Here is an 18,203-nt window from a genome sequence, read left to right on the forward strand (position 1 = left end):
GGGTGGGAGGGCTTTAGCTCTGGTGCCAGCTTGGAGCATCCTGGCACTGAGAGATCTGCACTGCTGGGGGCCTCTGCTAGCTGGCTTACTCGGGATGTTCCTCAAAGAGCACTGTTTGCTTTCCAAAATCATATGCCTGAGTTCACAGACCTTATGGTCAAGGCCTGAAGCCATTCTTGTGTTTTTGAGAGCGATTGATTTGATTGCAACGGGGCAGAGCAAGGATGAGGGCAGAAGGTGGCTGTCAGAGAGATGTCATTGTATCAAGCAGTGAGCTTTTCTTCGTGGTGTCATTTCCCCCCTCCTGGGGAGCAGAATGATTTGTGTTCACTGCAGGAAGCTCCAGTGGAGACAAAAAAATCTGCAGCCATGTGTAGCGGTTCAAATTTATTGTATTGATTCCTTGTTAAGTGGTTTGTTCTGTGGTACCCCGTGTTCTCCCCGAGTTGGTTTACCCCTGGGATTTACCTTCCCTCAAAGCTGTCCCTCATGCCATTCCCTGCCCCTTGTTCCAGCTCTTTTCCTGCCTGTCAAACCCAGCCCCTTTTGTTCCCCAACCTTCTTTGCCAATTTAACCTGGAGCCAATCCCTGTCTGCAATGCCCTTTTGGAATTCCCCTATTCCTGGAGGCCCCATTGGCCCATGTGAGACATCCTCCCCACCCTCCTACCCAAAGTGGCCCCAGACACTTGATGTAATCCCCTCAGTGCTCCCCTGAGGATTCCCTTTTGGCTTGCTGTTTGTATTCACCCCCTGATTTGTATCTGTACAAAAGCCCTTGCACAGGAGTGTCCAGGGCTCTTTTGGCTTTTATCCTTTTGCTTGGAATAAACCCTTCCTTGTGGAACTTCAAGACAGAGATCCTCCTCCTTTCTCCTCTGCCGTGTCCCGTTGGTGGCTTGTCTCTTGTGGCATAGAGCAAGAGGCTCTGAGGGTTCTGCCTGTGGTCAATGCCCACCCTGGGGCAGTTCTGAGGGTTCTGCCTGTGGTCAATGCCCAGCCTGCGGCAGTTCTGGTTCTGAGGGTTCTGCCTGTGGTCAGTGCCCACCCTGGGGCAGTTCTGAGGGTTCTGCCTCTGGTCAATGCCCACCCTGGGGCAGTTCCCCACTCCTGGTGTGGGGCCGCAGTTCTCAGGGCTCGGGCTCCCAGGGCAGCCATGAACTGCCCAGAACCTGCTGGGCCACACTTTGCCCTCAACCTCGTGCTGTAAAGCTGAACTCATTGTGGTCGAGTCAGATTTCCTCTGCATGGATGTCTTTGTAGCCAGATGAGAAATTGGCCCCATAATTTGAATGCAGTGGTGCCTGGAGCTGTAGTCTAATGTTTTAATGTAGCTGACCTGTGCCCTGATAGCAAGGTGTGTTTAGAAAATCTGGTATTGCCAGAAGGCTTTTGTTACTCTGAGACTGTGCTCTACACATGGAGCAGCAGAAGAATGAAGGCCAAATCCTCCCTCAGGAACTGGAGGTTATCACCCGTGGGTAATGAGGTTTTGTAAGGAAGCATTGACTGTTCTTCTCTTCCACCAGGTGACCCTGTGCTCCAACACGGTGATGGAGTTCTACTGGAGGTTGCTGGTGGACCTGGAGGGTATTGGCAAGGGAGTGGCAGCCCTGATCATCACAGCCAGGTACCAGCCCTTGCCTGGCCTCCCGCAGGCACTGCCTTGCCCAGGCTGTGCTGGCTGCAGCTGCCAAGGAGAAGTGCTGCTGAATGCCCTCATGTTGTGCCAGCTGGACACGAGAACAGCAGTGCTTGGGCAGCAGCCCGTGGTGAAAAGCATGTTTGCTCACAGCCCAGCATGGTCCTGGCCCTCTTCTAAAGGCACCAGGAATGATATCATTGATTGGCCTGGTTTTTGGTGCTTGAGGTGGAACAAATTTCCTGAGGGCCTCCTCTCCTTCAGGCTGCAAGAGGTGGAGTTGTGCTGGTTGTGAGCACCGTGCACTGGTTTGGGCCACAGCAAGCAGCTGCTGAGAGTCAGGCTCTGGCTCTGTCCGTGGGGGCACATGGCAGGGGGGAAGTGGCTCCCAGCAAGAGTGGGGAGGGCAAGGTCTGACAAGGGGAAAGCAGCCCTTGATGTGGCAGGTCAGCTCCAGTTTTTGTCCTTCCCTCTGCTTCCCATTTTGAGCTTTAATGTCGTCAGAGTTGAGAGCAAAAGTCGTTGTTGCTGCAGCAGAATTCCATGCTGCTGTGCTGCTGTGGGTGTCAGTGTGATGGCCAGAGGGATGCAGCTCCCTGGTGCTGTTCCCTGTGCCAGGCAGAGCCATCCAGGCAGTGCCTGGGCTGCCATTGTGTACAGCAGGTGGAGCTGGGGCCAGGCAGTGCCTGGAGCTGTGCAGTGAAGGAGCCAGGGAGCTGCAGGGCCTGGCAGGGGCTGATCAGCCCCTCTGTGGGGCAGCTGCTGTCTCGTGCCCTCCAGGGCTGGGGCAAAGAGCTGAGTTCTCAGGCAGGGCAACAGCACCATGGCAGAGAAGGGAGTCATTTTTACGGAGACCCTGGAGTTGTGTGTTCCTTGAGCCTTAGGGAGCACTGATCCTTGTTGGCAAGGCTCCCCCAGAGCTCGTGGGTCCCTGGGACTGTTCCAGGAGTCCTTGCAAGCCTTCTTGGGTAAAGCAGGGGCTGAGGCAGCTGTGGGGCAAAGTGCTCTGCCTGGGGCACTTGGCAGCCTCTGGGTGCTGCCTCTCAGGGTTTGCCCCTCCTTGACAAGACATGTTGGAGTGGGAAGAGGTAGAAGGCAATTTATCCCTGTAGGGCTCTTCAATGTGCATTTGACAGTGACCAATGTGTTCTGCTCCATTTCACAATCTTTGGGGGTAGGCATTCTCCATTCTCTCAGTATCTCTGATTGTCCTGGGGTCATCTCTTTGCCCAGATGTCTCGTTCCTGAGCTCCAAGTGTCCTCCCCAGTGCTGCTGTGTGATGAGTGCCACCTGAAGGTGCCCTATGAGAGGAACATCCTCATTAGGAATCCCAGCCACCTTCCTGGCTGCTACGGGCTTATTCCCCAGGTTTGGCAGCACATCCACCTCCTCCTGTCAAATATTCTTGAGGAGATTATTAGGGGAACAAAGGGTTTGGATAAGACCTTGCTGCTTTCTATTCAGTCTTAAAGATCTGCTGAGAACAGGATCCTACCCAAGTGTAAACTTGAGGAGGCAGTTTAAGCTCCTGAAAAAACAGTTGATGTTCTAGTCGTCAGGGTGTTTTCCTGTGGGAGATCTTAGAGGGTTGTGAAAAGCTGCTGCACCCACAGACACCAGTGCCTGTGCTGGCAGCCTCCTTGCAGGATGCCCTGGGAGTGCTAAACCTACAATCCTTGCATCTTGTTTGTGCCTTTGACCTTTGTCCTGGGGAGTTTTAAAGGTGTGTGTAAGTTGCTGTTGTGGTGGATGTTAAGGAGCCTAAAGTTTCTTGAGAGGTCCCTCTGAATCTGCGTTTCATTGTGTCCCTTCCAGAAACGCAAGGAGGACTCTGCTGTGCTCTACTCCAGCCCCAAGCCCTGTGGGATTGTGCAGCCCCAGAGCACAGCAGAGATCCCAGTTGTGGTGGCAGTGCAGGCCCTGGGCACTCATCGCACCAACGTTCTCATCGGCGTGTTCGGGGATGAGAGAAACCCCCTGGTGAGGGCAAGGGGGAGATGTGAGCCTGTGTGCAGCTGCTCCTGGCAGGGTGCACAGGGACAGGGATTGTGCCGGGGAAAACAGGCACGGGCTGCTGGGGAGAAGGACAGGAGGGATGGGGGGCACAAACAGCTCCTGCCTTAGAGGTGGGAATCTCAGTGTCTGACACAGAATGGAGTTGGGCTAAGCTGGAATCCAGGGGCATTTGAGTTCATTATTCTTTCAAATGCTGTTAACTTTGGAAACATCTGTTTGAAAATGTCATCTCTCTGAGTGCAAAAGAGGATGTCAGAAGACTTGTGGGAAGCTTGAGCTTTCTGTAAAAGAAAGGAAAGCTGGCATTTGAAGAGTGTTTGCAAGGACTGAAACTTCGATTAAAACATATGGAAATGGCAATGCCAAATTCCCTGGATGGCACCAAACATCTGAACCTGGGCCATCGTGGCACTGCCTGTAAATCAGTGAACAGGAAGGAAAGGCAATGCAGGCTGTGCCAGGGAGCCTGAAGTCTGACCAAACAGTTGCTTTCAACTATCAGGCTGCTTCCCTTAAAGAGGAGGGTTTCTCCCCACCAGAAGAATCAGTTGTTTAACTGTCAGGCTGGTCTTACCTCGAGATTTCTTGCAAAGATAAAAGCTTTGGGCCAATAATTTTTAGTTTGAAAGGTTCTCTTACCTTAATCCTTTTCAATTTGGAGGTGAACATGTAATTTTCTTTTTCCCCAAAAGCCCAGCATTTCAGCTGGAGAGTGGTAGCTGTCCCTAAAGAAAAAACTTGAGCAGGGTTGAGCTGTTGAAGCTTTTTTAGGTTTGTCTGTTGTGGTTTGTTTTGGGTTTTTTAAAATCTTTCTTGCTTGCTTCCTGGAACAGAGAGCACAATTACAGAGCTCAGGACAGCTGGCAGAAATCTCCCCAAGCCCAAGGCTGGCAGAGCTTGGCAGGATCCCAGCACCACAGCCTGTGTATGTATGGAAGGATGGATGGATGGATGGATGGATGGATGGATGGATGGATGGATGGATGGATGGATGGGGAATGTGACCTGAGTCACCTGGAAGTGTTGTAAAATGTCAACCAACCCCCCAGCGGTGTCAGTGGAACATTCCTGATAAATCCCAGGTGGAGCTGGCGAGTTTCTGGCCTTGGGCACTGGGTGGGCTGTGCTGGCTGGGCACAGGCTGGGTCTGCCCCTCGGTGTCTCAAATCTCACCTTTTTGCTGCCTTCTCTGTCTTTTCCTCTCCCACTGTGCTTTTTGCATCCCCACCAGGTGTTAATGCCTGTCCTCTGTAGTTGCTCAATGCAAACAGTTGCAGCTGCTGCAGCACCTCAGTGCCATCCCTGGGCTGCCTTTAGAACAGACCTGCCCCAGCCTGGATTGGGAAGGGCTGGATCAAACCATTTCTCAGTTCAACGTGCCAGCACCCACCCAGGGGCTGCATCCTGGCCAGGAGCTGCTCGTGCAGGTGTCCCTCCCTCCGTCCCACTGCAGGTCCCTGGTCATAGTTCTTTGTTTTCCAGAGATGAGCTCCACCCACCTAAATTCAAACCCCAGCCACCGAAGGAGAGGAGAACCAGTCTGGATTGTGCAGCAACTCGATGGAGGCACTTCAGGACTGGAAAGGAGGAGGCAGCCAGAGCCCTGAAAGAAGTGCAGGATTTTACCCACTCTTCAGGAGCAGAGGTAAATTTTCTTGTACACCTATTGCTTGCTTTGCCTCCCCAGCCTGCCAGCACCAAGTCCTGCTCATGCTGAGCTCCCTTTTTGCTGCCCTGCTGTGCTGTGCCCTGACAGTGGGCTGGGCAGCAGGGCCAGTGGCTGGACATGGGCTGAGGGGGAGGGAGAAATAGGAGAGTTTTCCTTGGAGAAGCTGGCTCAGATCCTACAGGCCTGTGCTGAGTGTGGGATTTTTTGCCTTGTTTCCTTCCCAATGTAAGATGAGGCTTTTCTCTGCATCATCATGGTAACACCTCCAGCTTCCCTCCCAGAGCAAGCTGGGATGATCCTGATCTCCATGGAGCCTCTTCCCAAAGCAGCCAGACTCCCTGTTTGCAGGGCTCTGCTTTCACCCAGAGCTGCTATTGCACTGCTGGCCCTGGAGCTGTCTGACAAAGGGAGACTTTGCAGAGGGCCTGTCTCTTCTTCCCAGCATAAAAATGGCTTGTTTTTTGGGTGCCAGCACCAACTCCTGAGCACCCTCACCTGCCTCGAGGCTTGGAGGGATTCAGATGCTCCCTGGACGTGGCGCACACTGCCCTGGGAACAGAGAAGGCAAGAGGGAATCTGTCTCCCTTGCCCATTGTCAGTGTGGCAAGCAGGGCTGGAGCTGCCAGTGCCACTGGGGGCCCTCAGCATTGGCCACAGAGGGGCCTCCCATCCCTGCAGGCCCATCACAAAGTGCTGCTGGAGCAGCTGCTTGTTGGAGAGGCCGTGCAGGACACGTTGCAGGGCTGCCCAAGGACGCTGTGCAGCACCTGTGGAGGGCACTGCTCCCCCTGGAACTGCTCAGGTGCTCCACAGGAAATTTTTGCAGGAGCTTTTGCTGTAGCACCTTGAGAAAGAAGCATTTAAATCAGAGAGAGAGGGGAAGAGCCTCAGGAGTCAGATGAGCTGGGCTGGACTCCTTCCCTCAGCTCCAAGAGCTCTCACTCTGAGTCTCCTCCTTCTCTAAAAGCAGGTAGTTTTAAAACTTTTTAAAGGCAAGTTGTGCATCAGAGAGAATTTCTACTGCCAGGAGACATCCTAGTTCACTTTCATGTAATGTACTAATTAATGCATTGAGCTGTGAGTATGGGAGAAGATTTTCCCCATGGTCCCTGCACTGGTCAATGGCATGGATGCAGGATGAGGTGAGGGTGATTCTGGCAGTGTTTGGGGAATAGGCCCCTCTGGCTACAGCTGCACTTTGCTCCAAGATGCTCCATTGGATCCATTTCCATGCTCAACACCTCAATCTCTCCTGTCTTCCATCCAGGCTTTCAATATCCTGCCACTGCCAGGTGTGCTGCAGCCAGGAGAGAGCCAGCAGGTCTCCTCCACCTTCTCTGGCCACCTCAACACCACCTGCAATGTCCCGGAGCTGTGCCACATGGAGGCAGGCTCCACCTCCGAGGTGCTGGTGCCCAGGGAGGCCTCACGTGTCAGCTCCTCCCTGAGCCCCCAGGAGATCAGCTATGGCTCTCAGGCCCCTCTCAGGGACAGGTGAGTCAGCCTTCCATGGGTTCCTGCTCTGCCATGGGTTCTTGTCCCTGCAGGGCTTCCCTGCTCCAAGGCCTCTGAGCTCAGAGGAGCTGCAGAGCAAAGGCCAGCAGCAACACAGGGATGGCCACTCTGAGCTCCCTGGCTGCCAAGAGAGGAAGGACCTTCTTCTGTTGAGACAGAACATCTTCTTCTCTATTTGAGTGCTGAGCCCTCCTGGCTTAGCTGCTGTCTGTGGGGAGCTGGGCTCTGGGCTTGCCTTGGCACCGCATCTAGAGGTGTCTTGAAGTCCATGGTGTTGAGTGGCATCTTCTTCATCATCTGCCTTCTTCACCAGAACAGTGGGATTGTGGTATGGGCAGGCGTGGGGCACAGAGCAAACCTTGCTTTGGGTCCTGCTCCTGCCACAGATGAAGTCCTTGCACTGCTGATCTGCCAGGGTTCTCCTTATGGTGGCAGAGCAGCCAGAAAAGCTCCTGTCCTTTAGGCTCCCCTACAGCTGCAGCCGTAGGCAAGCACAGGAGAAGCTCAGCTCCAGCAAGGCAGCCCAGCTCAGGACACACAGGCCAAGTGTGGAGCTGGGAGTGGAGGTGCTTAAAGCAAGCCTGTGCATCAGGACTTCTTCAGGCCAGGCTGAAGTTGGTTTCATGGGGAGGAGACGGACGAGGCTGCTTCCAATGGTTTCCATGGCAGCCAGCACTGGTTTGCTTGGTCCCAGCTGGGTTCCAGCAGGAAATCTGCCTGACAAGAGCCTGTCTTGCAGGAGAGGAGTTCCTGCAGCCTTTGCTTTCTGACTGATAGGATTGTTCTCATGAAGGAGCAGGCTAGGAGTCGTTAAAACCGAAGATCACGGACAGAGACTCTCTAACTAATTAAAGTTAGACAGTGGGATGTTTATTAACACCAGTGGGCGGCACCAGAGCCGTCCCTAAAAGGCGTGCCCGCGTTGTCCAAGGTTCTTTGCCCTCTCTTTATTTCCCAAGATCTTACATAAAATACATCTGCACAACCCCAGCACCTCCCATCCCTGCTCTGTATTCAAATGAGGTCATTGGTCCTTCACTCCTGTGCAATTCTTCCCTTGAATTGGGTTGGTGGTCTCGAATTGGGTCAGTGGTCTTAAGGGATGAAGTCAGGAATGTCTTCATCAGGTCTCTGTGACCCTCTGGCACCATCCAAGGTCCCCTGCTTAGTGATTGATTGACATCAAGCCCAGGTGCTAACCATTGTTCTACTGGTTTCAAGATGTTCTTATAACAGTTCACTTCCTCCACTTCCCTCTAGAAAGAAGCTCCTAATGGTAAACAATAGAACAATCAGCTCCAGCTTAAGCATCTCATAATCATTAACCTATGGTCTGCCTATCTAACCTACATCCTGATCAATGGGAATTGCTTCTAACCCTCAGCTGAAATCTGAACTCTTTAAAATCATGCTTCAGCTATGCCCAGGGAGAAGGGGGCTGAATGAGCTGGGTAAGAACTGTAGGAGAGCTAAGCAGATGTCAGCAATCTGTGCTCTGCTTTAAACTGGGAAGCCAAGAGACAAAGGGCGTTTCCAGGCACCAGTGCAGAGAGCTGCTGGATCAGCCTTTGGCAGGGGCTGGAGGGGTCTGGCTGTGCCTTCAGAGGGAGCTGGCACAGTCAACACCTTATGATGGCAAAGCTCAGGTTTGGCTGGTCCTGGAGGTCCCCTTCCACCCATGCCCTCACTTGGGATGTTCCCAACCTATGTGGGTTGAGGAGAATTCACGGAAATGGCCTCAGGGTCAAGGAATGAAGTGCAGGGCCAGTCAGGACTAGGGAGCCCAAGGTTCTGGTGGGACTCTCAGCCATGTTTTCTGTTTTGTCTGCAGAAGGGAGCTGAAGGAGCCAGCTCAAAAGCTTGAGCAGGAGGAGGCAAAAGCCTTAGAGGAGGAAGAGAGGAGGAAGGAGGAAGAGAGGCAGAAGAAGGGAAAGAAGAGTGTCTCTGTTGGCAAGCAACCTCCAATACCAGCAAAGGGGAAAACCAAGACCCGAGACAATAAGGAAACCAAAATCCCAAAAAAGGAAACCAAAATCCCAGAGAGGAAGGAAATCAAAATCCCAGAGAAGAAGGAAAGCAAAGCATCAGAGAAGAAGAACACCAAAGCATCAGAGAGGAAGGAAACCAAAATCTCAGAGAAGAAGGAAGACAAAGACCCAAAGAAGGCGGAACCCAAAGCTCCAAAGAAGGGAGAACCCAAAGCTGTCAAGAAGGGGGGAACTGAAATCCCAAAGGACTAAGCTAAGATGGAGAAGAACTCTTTATTCTTTATTCATACAACTCATTTTACACAGTTTAACAGACCTTGTGTGCACCTTTAGTTCGTTCAAAGATTTCTTATCAGTTAGTTGATTATTGGTTAATAAAATAGATTTTACTTGTGCATCAAATCTCTCTATTGTATTGTTTACCTCTTCACTGATTCTCATGGGACAAATTACTTGTTATTGCAGGTGCATTTGTTTTTCACCCTCAGAATAGAATGGTCACAAAGTCTCATTCTCAAAATAGCTTCACATGGGAACTTGTAATTGCTTAGTTGCACACAGAAGAGATAATAGGCCAGCTATTGATATGGCTGAACAAGGCTTCATTTCAAAAGGCTTTTCTTTTATCATTATTCTACCTGTCTATGACATCTCCCGTGGTGTCCTTGGACCCACATTGTCACAACTGACCCACGTTCCATGAGGTTCTCCGGTGTCACCATGGTCACTGTCAGAGGCTGGATGAGATCAATGTCCTGAGACACCCTGGGATGAGCTGTCAATCAGTCACACAGTGGGTACAGTGCTAACCCAGCCCTGATTGCCTGTGTGATCAGAAATCCCACCTGGGGGAGGCTCACAAGGGCCCGGGGGCTTAAAAACAGAGCACAAGGTGAGCCCCTGGTATGGACTCTGCCTTCTCCTGGAGTTTGTGTCGCACCCACACTGGAACCCTAGGAGCTGTTAGTCATATGTGTGTCTTTCTAAAGAGCTTCTGTCTTTCGGTCTCTCTCTCTTTCTTCTCCTTCTAATGCTCTTTATATGGAACATTTTTGGATACCCTAACAGCTTGCATGTTTTAATGTTTCCAGGATAAATGGGCTAAGTTAATGAAGTTACTGCTATGATAAGTGTTTTATGTGTAATTTGATGTTGCGTTAAATCCTCTTCCAAAGTTCTTGATTTTTTGCACTTTGCCAGTAGAATTTTGTGTCATTTTGACCTCTTACGAATATCTGCTTGGTGTTTTTCCTGTGCACCAAACTCGAGTAAAGGTGGCAGATGAATTGGTGAATTGGCACGCAAACCCCGAACGGAGCTCCGGGCGCGTGGAGGATCGGGGCAGTGTGAGTCGCGCACAATCCCTGGAGTGCGGGGACACGGGTCCCTACCAGGGTTTGGGGTGCCCCGAGTACAGCAGCAGCACTGAGTAGAGCCAAGAGGGCCCCAGTGCCCAGAGTGGAACGGCGGTGCTGGGGGTTCAGTGTGCCGCGGTTCAGGTAGAAACCATAAACCCACTGGAGGGCCCTTGGGGTCACAGGGCAGGGAAGGGCTGTGCTTACAGGGCAGGGCAAGGCTGGACCTGCCCCTTCCTCCCCCACATACACAAAATGTTTAGAGCAGACGATCTCCTCCAGTCTGTCACAACAGGCAGTGTTGGAGGTGAAATCCCAATTGTGGCCATGGGCACCTGGCTGAGAAGGACAGTTCTTTTCCATGGGAAGGAAAGCACAGAGCCTCAAGGTTTGGAAGGCAGGTGAGAGCCTCAGCAGGCCAAGGCCAGCTAGACTTGTCAGTAATTGCAGAGTTTGGATTTAGGGAATTTTGGAGGTGGAAACCCAATCTCAGCCATGGGCACCTGGAGAAGCAGGACAGTTCTTTCCTTAGGAAGGAGAGCATGGAGCCTTTCCCAATGTTTTGGGGACAGATGAGAGGTGACCCTTGTGAAACCACTGCCTGCCAGACTTGTCCTGGCAATATTCCTATTGGAAGAATCCCTGGATATAAGGACCTTTGGAGGTGAAATCCCAATTCTGGCCATGGGCGCCTGGAGCAGAAGGACAGTTCTTTTCCATTGGGAAGGAAAGCACAGAGCCTCAGTGTTTCAGCAGCAGATGAGAAGTGACCCTCAACATGCAAAGGTCACTTGGACCAGTCAGGCAGTCTATGGGAGGCCAAAGCAGCCAGACTTGTTCTGTTTTCCCTTTGTTTTGTGGGGCTCCATATTGTCACAATGGTTCCTTGGATCCATGGGGCCCCGCAGTGTCATAATGGTGACTTGATTCCATGGGTTCCAGCAGTGTCACACTGGCCCCTAGGTTCCATTGGGTCCCACAATGTCACAGTGGCCCCTAGGTGTCATAAGGTCCTGCAGTGTCACAATGGTCCCATAGATTCCATGAGCCCTTGCAGTGTCACAATGGTCTCTGTGGCTCCCCAGGCCCCACAATGTCACAGGACTCCTCTGTTCCATGAGGTCTGGAATGTCACCATGGACCTTTGGACCCTGGGGTTTTGCTGTGTCACAATGGTCTCCTTTGGCTCCACAGTGTCACTATGGACCACTGATGACAGGAGGCCACTCTGTGTCACCCTAGAGCTTTGGTTCCATGCAGCCCTGCAGTGTCACAATGGTCTCCTTTGGTTGCCCAGTGTCACAATGGACCACTGATGACATGAGACCATGCAGTGTCACAATGGACCTTTGGTTCCATGCAGCCCTGCAGTGTCACAAAGGCGTCTTGGTTTCACGCGGCCCCACAATATCACAATGCTCCTCCCACGGTCACAATGGTCTCACTGGTTCCATGAGGCTTCACAGTGTCACAATGCTTTGCTTATTCCATGGGGCCTCATAGTGTCACAATGGTCTCCATGAGTCCCCTGAGTGTCACAATGGTCTCTGTGATTCCATGGGCCCCTCAGTGTCACAATAGCCCTTTGGTTCCATGAGGCTGTAAAGTGTCTTAATTGTCTTTTCATGGTTCCACGAGGCCTTGCAATGTCACAGTGAACCTTTGGTTCCATGGAGTCCCACAGTGTCACAATGGCTGCCTGGTTCCATGACACCACAAAGTGTCATAATGGTCTCCATGGTTCCATGAGGCCCGGTGGTGTCACAATGGACCCTTGGCCCGATGCGGCCTCTCAATGTCATGATGATCCCTACATTCCATGGAGTCACACAGCGTCAGTACAGTCCCCTTGATTCCATGAGGCCCAGCAATGTCAAAGTGGTCTCCATGACACCATGAGGCCTCACATTGCCAAAATGGTCCCTTGGTCTCACAGGGCCTCACAGTGTCACAATGGTCCCTTGGTCTCACAGGGCCCCCCATTGCCAAAATGGTCCCTTGGTCTCACAGGGCCCCACAGTGTCACAATGGTCCCTTGGTCTCACAGGACCCCACAGTGTCACAATGGTCCCTTGGTTCCATGGCCCTGTGCTGCTGCGTTCCCCCCTCCACTTCTCAGGCCGCCCTGCCAGCTGAGAAATGCTCCTTGGGCCTCGGCCTTGGCCAACAGCCCCTGGGCTCAGCTCCTCTGCAGCTCATCACAAACACTGCTCCAGCCACTGCTGCTGCCCAACCAGCTCCTGGTTTCTGTAGGAGCAGCCCTGGGAACTGTTTTTGTTCCCTCCGTGGCACAACATCCCTGTTCTCACACTGCCAAAGAAAGCTGTTGATTCCAAGTGCGGCCAGAATGAACCATTGCTGGGACTGAAGCCCCTCTCTTGGGGCCCTGCGCACAGCACCCCAAAAGGAGCCCTTGGAGCTCTCCTGGGCCAGCGACTCCCTCTGGGTGGGGCCTTTCCCAGCCAGGAACTCTCCTGTTTGCTGCACTTGGGGATCCTGAACAACCACAGAGCCTGGGCCGATCCCCCCACTCCTCCAGGCTCAACCCTTTGCCCACTGGGGAGATGCCAAAGGATCCACAGTGAGCATTTCCTGCCCTCAGGGGAATTGCTCACAGGTGCCTTGCACTGACTCTTGGTGTCTGTGTGCACACACGAGTGCCTGTGCTGGGGAAATGTGGCAGTAATGCTGCTCTCTGAGGGGTTGTTGTGCCTTGGATAGCTGAGTCAGTCAGGCCTGCAGGGAAGGTTAAATCACGAGGCCTAAGTTAAATTAAATGCTGCTGAGAGTTTTTCTTTTGCTAAGTGGTTACCTTTAATATAAATTTTATGTTAAGTTCAATATTGTTAAATGTTATACCTCTGTTAAATTGCGAAGTCATAGGTTTAAGTTAGGTTACATGCTGTTACACTCTGCTCTTTTGCTAAATTGTGAGGTTGAAACTATCAGTTAAGGTTCATGTATAAGTAATGTCCGGTTAAGTTTGAGCTCTGTTAAGCTTTCAGGCCGTGTTCCTTTTATCCTTGCCCTTGCTGTCCTTGTGTCACACACACACACACAGAGGGACAGTTCTCAGTTAATTTCTGATTTGATTGCCTGGGTTCTGTTTGGTTTTGTTGTTGCTTTGTTTCCCTGGTGTGCCTGAAGAGTCCAGTCAGGAGCAGAGTGACTCTTGCCAAGGAACTTTGTGCTGCTGTTGGTTAATATTAAATCTGGTTTTTGCTGCTCCCTTGCTGGGGATTTTTTCAGCGCTCTCAAGCCCTCATTCGTAACAGGGTGAAGGAGCTCTGGCCCAGGCTCTGGCTCTGGGGGACACAGGGACCCTGCCGGGAGGTCCCTGTCCCCCTGTGCCACCCCCAGGGCTCCGACCCCCATCCCCGTGTCAGGCTCTGGGGTCGATCTCGTGGAACATCCTCTGGGGGACGCTGCGGGGCCAGGGGTGGGGGGACCCGGGAGGACAGGGGACCCCGCTGTGCACGAGCAGGGTTGGACTGCTCTGGGGGGAGCTGTGAGGAGAGCCGGGGCAGAGTGACCTTCCCAGTGACCTCACACAGCTCCCGTGATGTCACACAGCCCCCGTGATGTCACACTGCCCCTGTGATGTCACAGAGCCCCTGTTATGTCACACAGCCTTCTCTGTGATGTGACACTGCCCCTTTGATGTCACAGAGCCAACTCGATGTCACCTTGTGATGTCATACAGCAGTGCTGTGATGCCACAGAAGACTGATGTCACAAAGTCACCCTCTGATGTCACAATCTGTTCTGTGATGTCACAGCCTGCTCTATGATGTTCCACAGCCACCAGGTGATGTCACAACCCACTCTCTGATGCCACAGAGCCACCCTCTATGATGGCAGACTGTGTTCTATGGCCTCAGACCCTACTCTGTGATGTCACAGCCAGTTCTGGGATGTCACAGAACCTTCAAGAACCCTCAAGAACTCAGTTCTATTGAAACACTGAAGTTTCTTGTACTTTGAAGAGATCCCTGTAAAGGACACGACAGGGAAAGTGTCCCCAGGCCTCAGGCAGAGCAGAGAACTGCAGGCACTGATGGCAGCTGCGGACAAAGAGAAGCCAAGTCTTGGTGCCCTGGGGCACAGCAGGTTCTGTGCCACCAAGGGCTGTGAGGAGACACCTTGTCCTGAGGCCCTGGGGCCTCCTGGCACAGCCCCAGCCAGGCTGGGCACTGTCACCCCCTCGTCCTGTCCTCAGCATCTCCCCCTAGCCCACATCCCAGTGGCCTCAAGGATCTGCTGGAAGGAGTCCCTGGGGAGCCTTGCTCAGCAATGGCCCTGGGGGCTCCTGAATGCTCCCTGCAGGGACTGCAGGTTTTTCAAAGGACTTGGAGTTTTGCTTTTGCTTTGGAGTCTCTGAGAGCTTTGTGCAGTCATGGCCTCCAATTATGTGTTGTAGTTAGTTCTTAGAGAGGCTTTGTCAGTAACACCACTCAGTGGGGCTCATTAATGCTTCAAAGTACTTCAGTTCTTTCAAGGTACTTGGTGTTTCCCTTTGGATAGACTCTGGGAGATATTTGTCCAATCATGGCCCCAATTATCTGCGTTAATTAGTCCCTGGAGAGCTTTGTACTGACACTCAGTGGGGCTCATTAATGCTTTGAGACACTCAAGGTGCTGAAGGTGCTTTGGATTTTCCTTTCCACACTGAGTGTCTGAGAGGTTTTTGTGCCATCCTGGTCACCAATTCTCTCCTGCAAGGAGTGCATGAGGAGCCTGTGTTGGAGAGGGACCTCAGTGGGAGCCATGAATGCCTGGAGAAACTTGGGGTGTTTCCTCTGCCTTTGACTCCTGGCAAGGTTTGTGCAATCTCCTCCCAGGCCCTGATGTTCAAGGGCTCAGCTCCAAATGCACAGTGAGGCTCATGAGGATCAAGCAAGTCCTGACAAACCCTGGCTCTGCCTTGATTTCCCTCTGCTCCAGTGCAGTTCATTAGGACGGTTTCCTTTGACAGTTATGGAGAAATAGTTCAAAGAGCTTCCAGGAAATATGTAGTCCTATTTTAAAGGGTGTCTTTTATTGCTGTTCCTATTACACAAGAGGTGATTGCAGCATTCAGTGACTGATATTGATCCAGGGACTCTCCTAAGGAGCCCTGGCCTGCTCAGAGAAGCTGTGCCTTGAGCTCTGAGCCAGTGTAGACAACCTTGCTCCACATTCCCCAAGCCCATTGTGTCTCTCCTCACTCACCTGGAACCTGCTTTGCTTGAAGAACTGGCTGCACACAGCCAAAGAGGGATTTTCCTTCTTTGATTTTTGAAGCAATCTAAAACTCCAGAGTTTCCCCATTGCAAACAGACATCCTCCTCAAGTGTGTGCCAAGCCCAAGATGCCACCAGGAGCACTCCAGACCTGCCCTGGGCCAGCTGTGAGGGTGGATCACCATCCCAACATGCAGTGGTGCCATTGCAAGGGACTGTTGCCATGGACACTGCAATGACCCCACTGCTGGGTTTGGGTGCCATGGCAACCCCCATCAGTTCAGGTTTCCTTGGAAACCAGCCCAAGGAGCCATTTCTGCAGCCAGGTTCCATGGCCACTTGCCTGCAGAGCTGTTGCTGTCCTCAGCGGCCATGGCAACCCTGGGACAAAGCAGTGCCAGGGCTGTTCCAGGTACAATTGCAGTGACACTCGTTGGTGCCACCAGATGCCATGGCAATGGCCACTGGGACCCATTCCTTGGTTTGGTGTCATGGCAGCCAATGCCCGCAGCCCTTGTGATGGTTGGTGGCCATGGAAAGCTGCCCTGGGCCCTTGCTCAGGGCTGGTGTCAGTGCCCAGAGCCAGAGGGGATCCCTTGCTGGGGGCTGTGCCATGGCCACCTGTCCTGTGCCACACTGGCCGCTCAGGCACCGGGAACCAGCAGCCAACGGCACTGCCAGGGCCAAAGGCCAGGTCAGCCAGACAGAAAGGGGCAGGGCTGGGCACTGTTTCCATGGCAACCGGCACTGCAGGGACACCTGGGTCACCTGGCCTGGCAGTTGCCATGGAAACCCCTGGCAGGGACTGAGGGCACAGCCCCTGGCACTGAGACACTGCTGGGCCGGGTGCTGAGCACAGGGCTGAGCACGCAGAGATGGTTTTGTTCTTGCTGAGCTGCAGCACAGCCAAGGCCTGTCCTGCCCCTCGTCCAGCCATGCTGCGGAGGGGCTGGGGCTGCGGGGGAGCTGGGCAGGGACACAGCCAGGACAGGGGACCCCAACTGACCCCGGGCATACCCCAGACCAGAGCACATCATGCTCAGGGTATGAAGGGGGGAACAGGGAGGAAGGGGGGAATTTTGGAGGGAGGGCTTTTGCCTTCCCAGGGAACACTTAGGCAACAGGGGGCCCTGTTTCTCCAGTGGGCAGGGTCACTACCAAAGACACAGACACCAACTGAAGGAATTGTGTCATTTATATCATGCACAGCTGCAAAGATTTACAAAAGGATAAGCTCAGCAAAGCACATCATCATTAGCAATGAATTACAAAAGAAGCTCAGCAATCCATCATAACCCATCATTACATTTTGATGACCAATCCCTTGGTGAAACACCAGAGGTGTTTGTGGCAGACAAAGATTCTGGCTGACTATCAAGGTACACCTTACAGACATCAGCAGTACTTTAGTGACACCGTTCTTCATTCTTTTTTCTCAATCTCATTCCAATTAGGAACAAGAATTCTGTTGTGCATGGAGCTGGCACCTTTTTAATTCCAGAATAATGCCCCGAGGCCCTTTGCTGTTCAGCTTTACCATGCTGTCTGTGGCTAACAAGGCTTGGGGGGCCCTTTCCCCTCTGGCTGGAAGGGGCCAGGTCCCAGTCCCTGAGGGGCACCCAGGCTCCTGGATGGAATTGCTGTGCAAGTCCCTCAGTGTCACAGCAGCCTTCACATGGAGCCCTGTGGATCAGAGCATTTTCCAAAGGGGCCCTTGGGGCATACAGGGAGATCTGGTCTGGCAGGATGTGTAAAACCATATCCTGTCAGATCTCCTTGTTCTCACACAGAATCCTTGGATGCAGGGACACATTCCCATTGTTCCTGCCCAGGTTTCAGGACTCAGAGTTGTCTTTCCCAGGAGTTGCTCCTTCAGCTGCCTTGGGAGGGCCTTTTGGCCTTGGGACCCACACTCTGGCTCCATTATTAGGACTGCTGCACCCAAACCCTTTATTTGCACAAACAGTAGTGATTGGAGGTGGATCTCCTTTTTTCACAATCATTCCTAAAAATGCAGTATCAATAATTGTACTACCCTGTCACAGGGTTGACTAATCCAATCCTGGTCACTATTGTTTACAGAATTACTGTAATTTCTCCTTGATATTCTGCATCATTTCCTCCTGCCATGACAGGAACACTTTGCAAGGCCAAGCTCCAAGGGAGCAGTTACCAAAGCAAAGTGTCCTGGAGGAATCTGAATTCCTGTTTCAGAATTGATAGCTGTCATTGGCTTTGAATTTCTCCTAATGAATTCCAGTGCATGAAGGCCCAGCCCTGCAGCCTCTGGGCTGACCCTGCCAGGGGCCATCACAGCCAGAACAATTTCCCAGGCAGCCCAAGTCTCACTGCCCATGGCTGGATTTGCAAATTGGGGGCAGCCGTGCACAGCCTGGGGGTTCCATTTCCCCAGTGGGCCATTGTGAAGGGCATGGAGCACATCTGGGAGATGGGTTCTCCATGGACAAAGGTTCCCATTTCCTTATTTTTCCAACTGCTCTTTTAACAACCCCTTCACCCGTGCACCCAATCCTGCAGCTTGTGCATAATCTGGTACATGAAAAACCCTGCAGGCAAAATCACAGTATTTTTCACAGGAACAGACAAAGCACCCTGCACCACAGTATCAGCAACCCCTGCAAAAATAGCCAATTTTCTCCCTTTCTCCCTTTTTCATTGTATACAATCTCAAAAAGTTGACCACTGACATGAGGGTCCTGGCCAGTCCTGTTCTGTAGGGTATTTAGTGTTACATCCCTGAGCAGCCAAAGCTACCAAATTAGTATTGTCAGCAC

Source organism: Melozone crissalis, unplaced genomic scaffold (genome assembly GCF_028551555.1).
Source record: "Melozone crissalis strain CALT ecotype California unplaced genomic scaffold, PUWL_Pcris_2 ptg000139l_1, whole genome shotgun sequence".
In the NCBI taxonomy this organism is placed as follows: domain Eukaryota; kingdom Metazoa; phylum Chordata; class Aves; order Passeriformes; family Passerellidae; genus Melozone; species Melozone crissalis.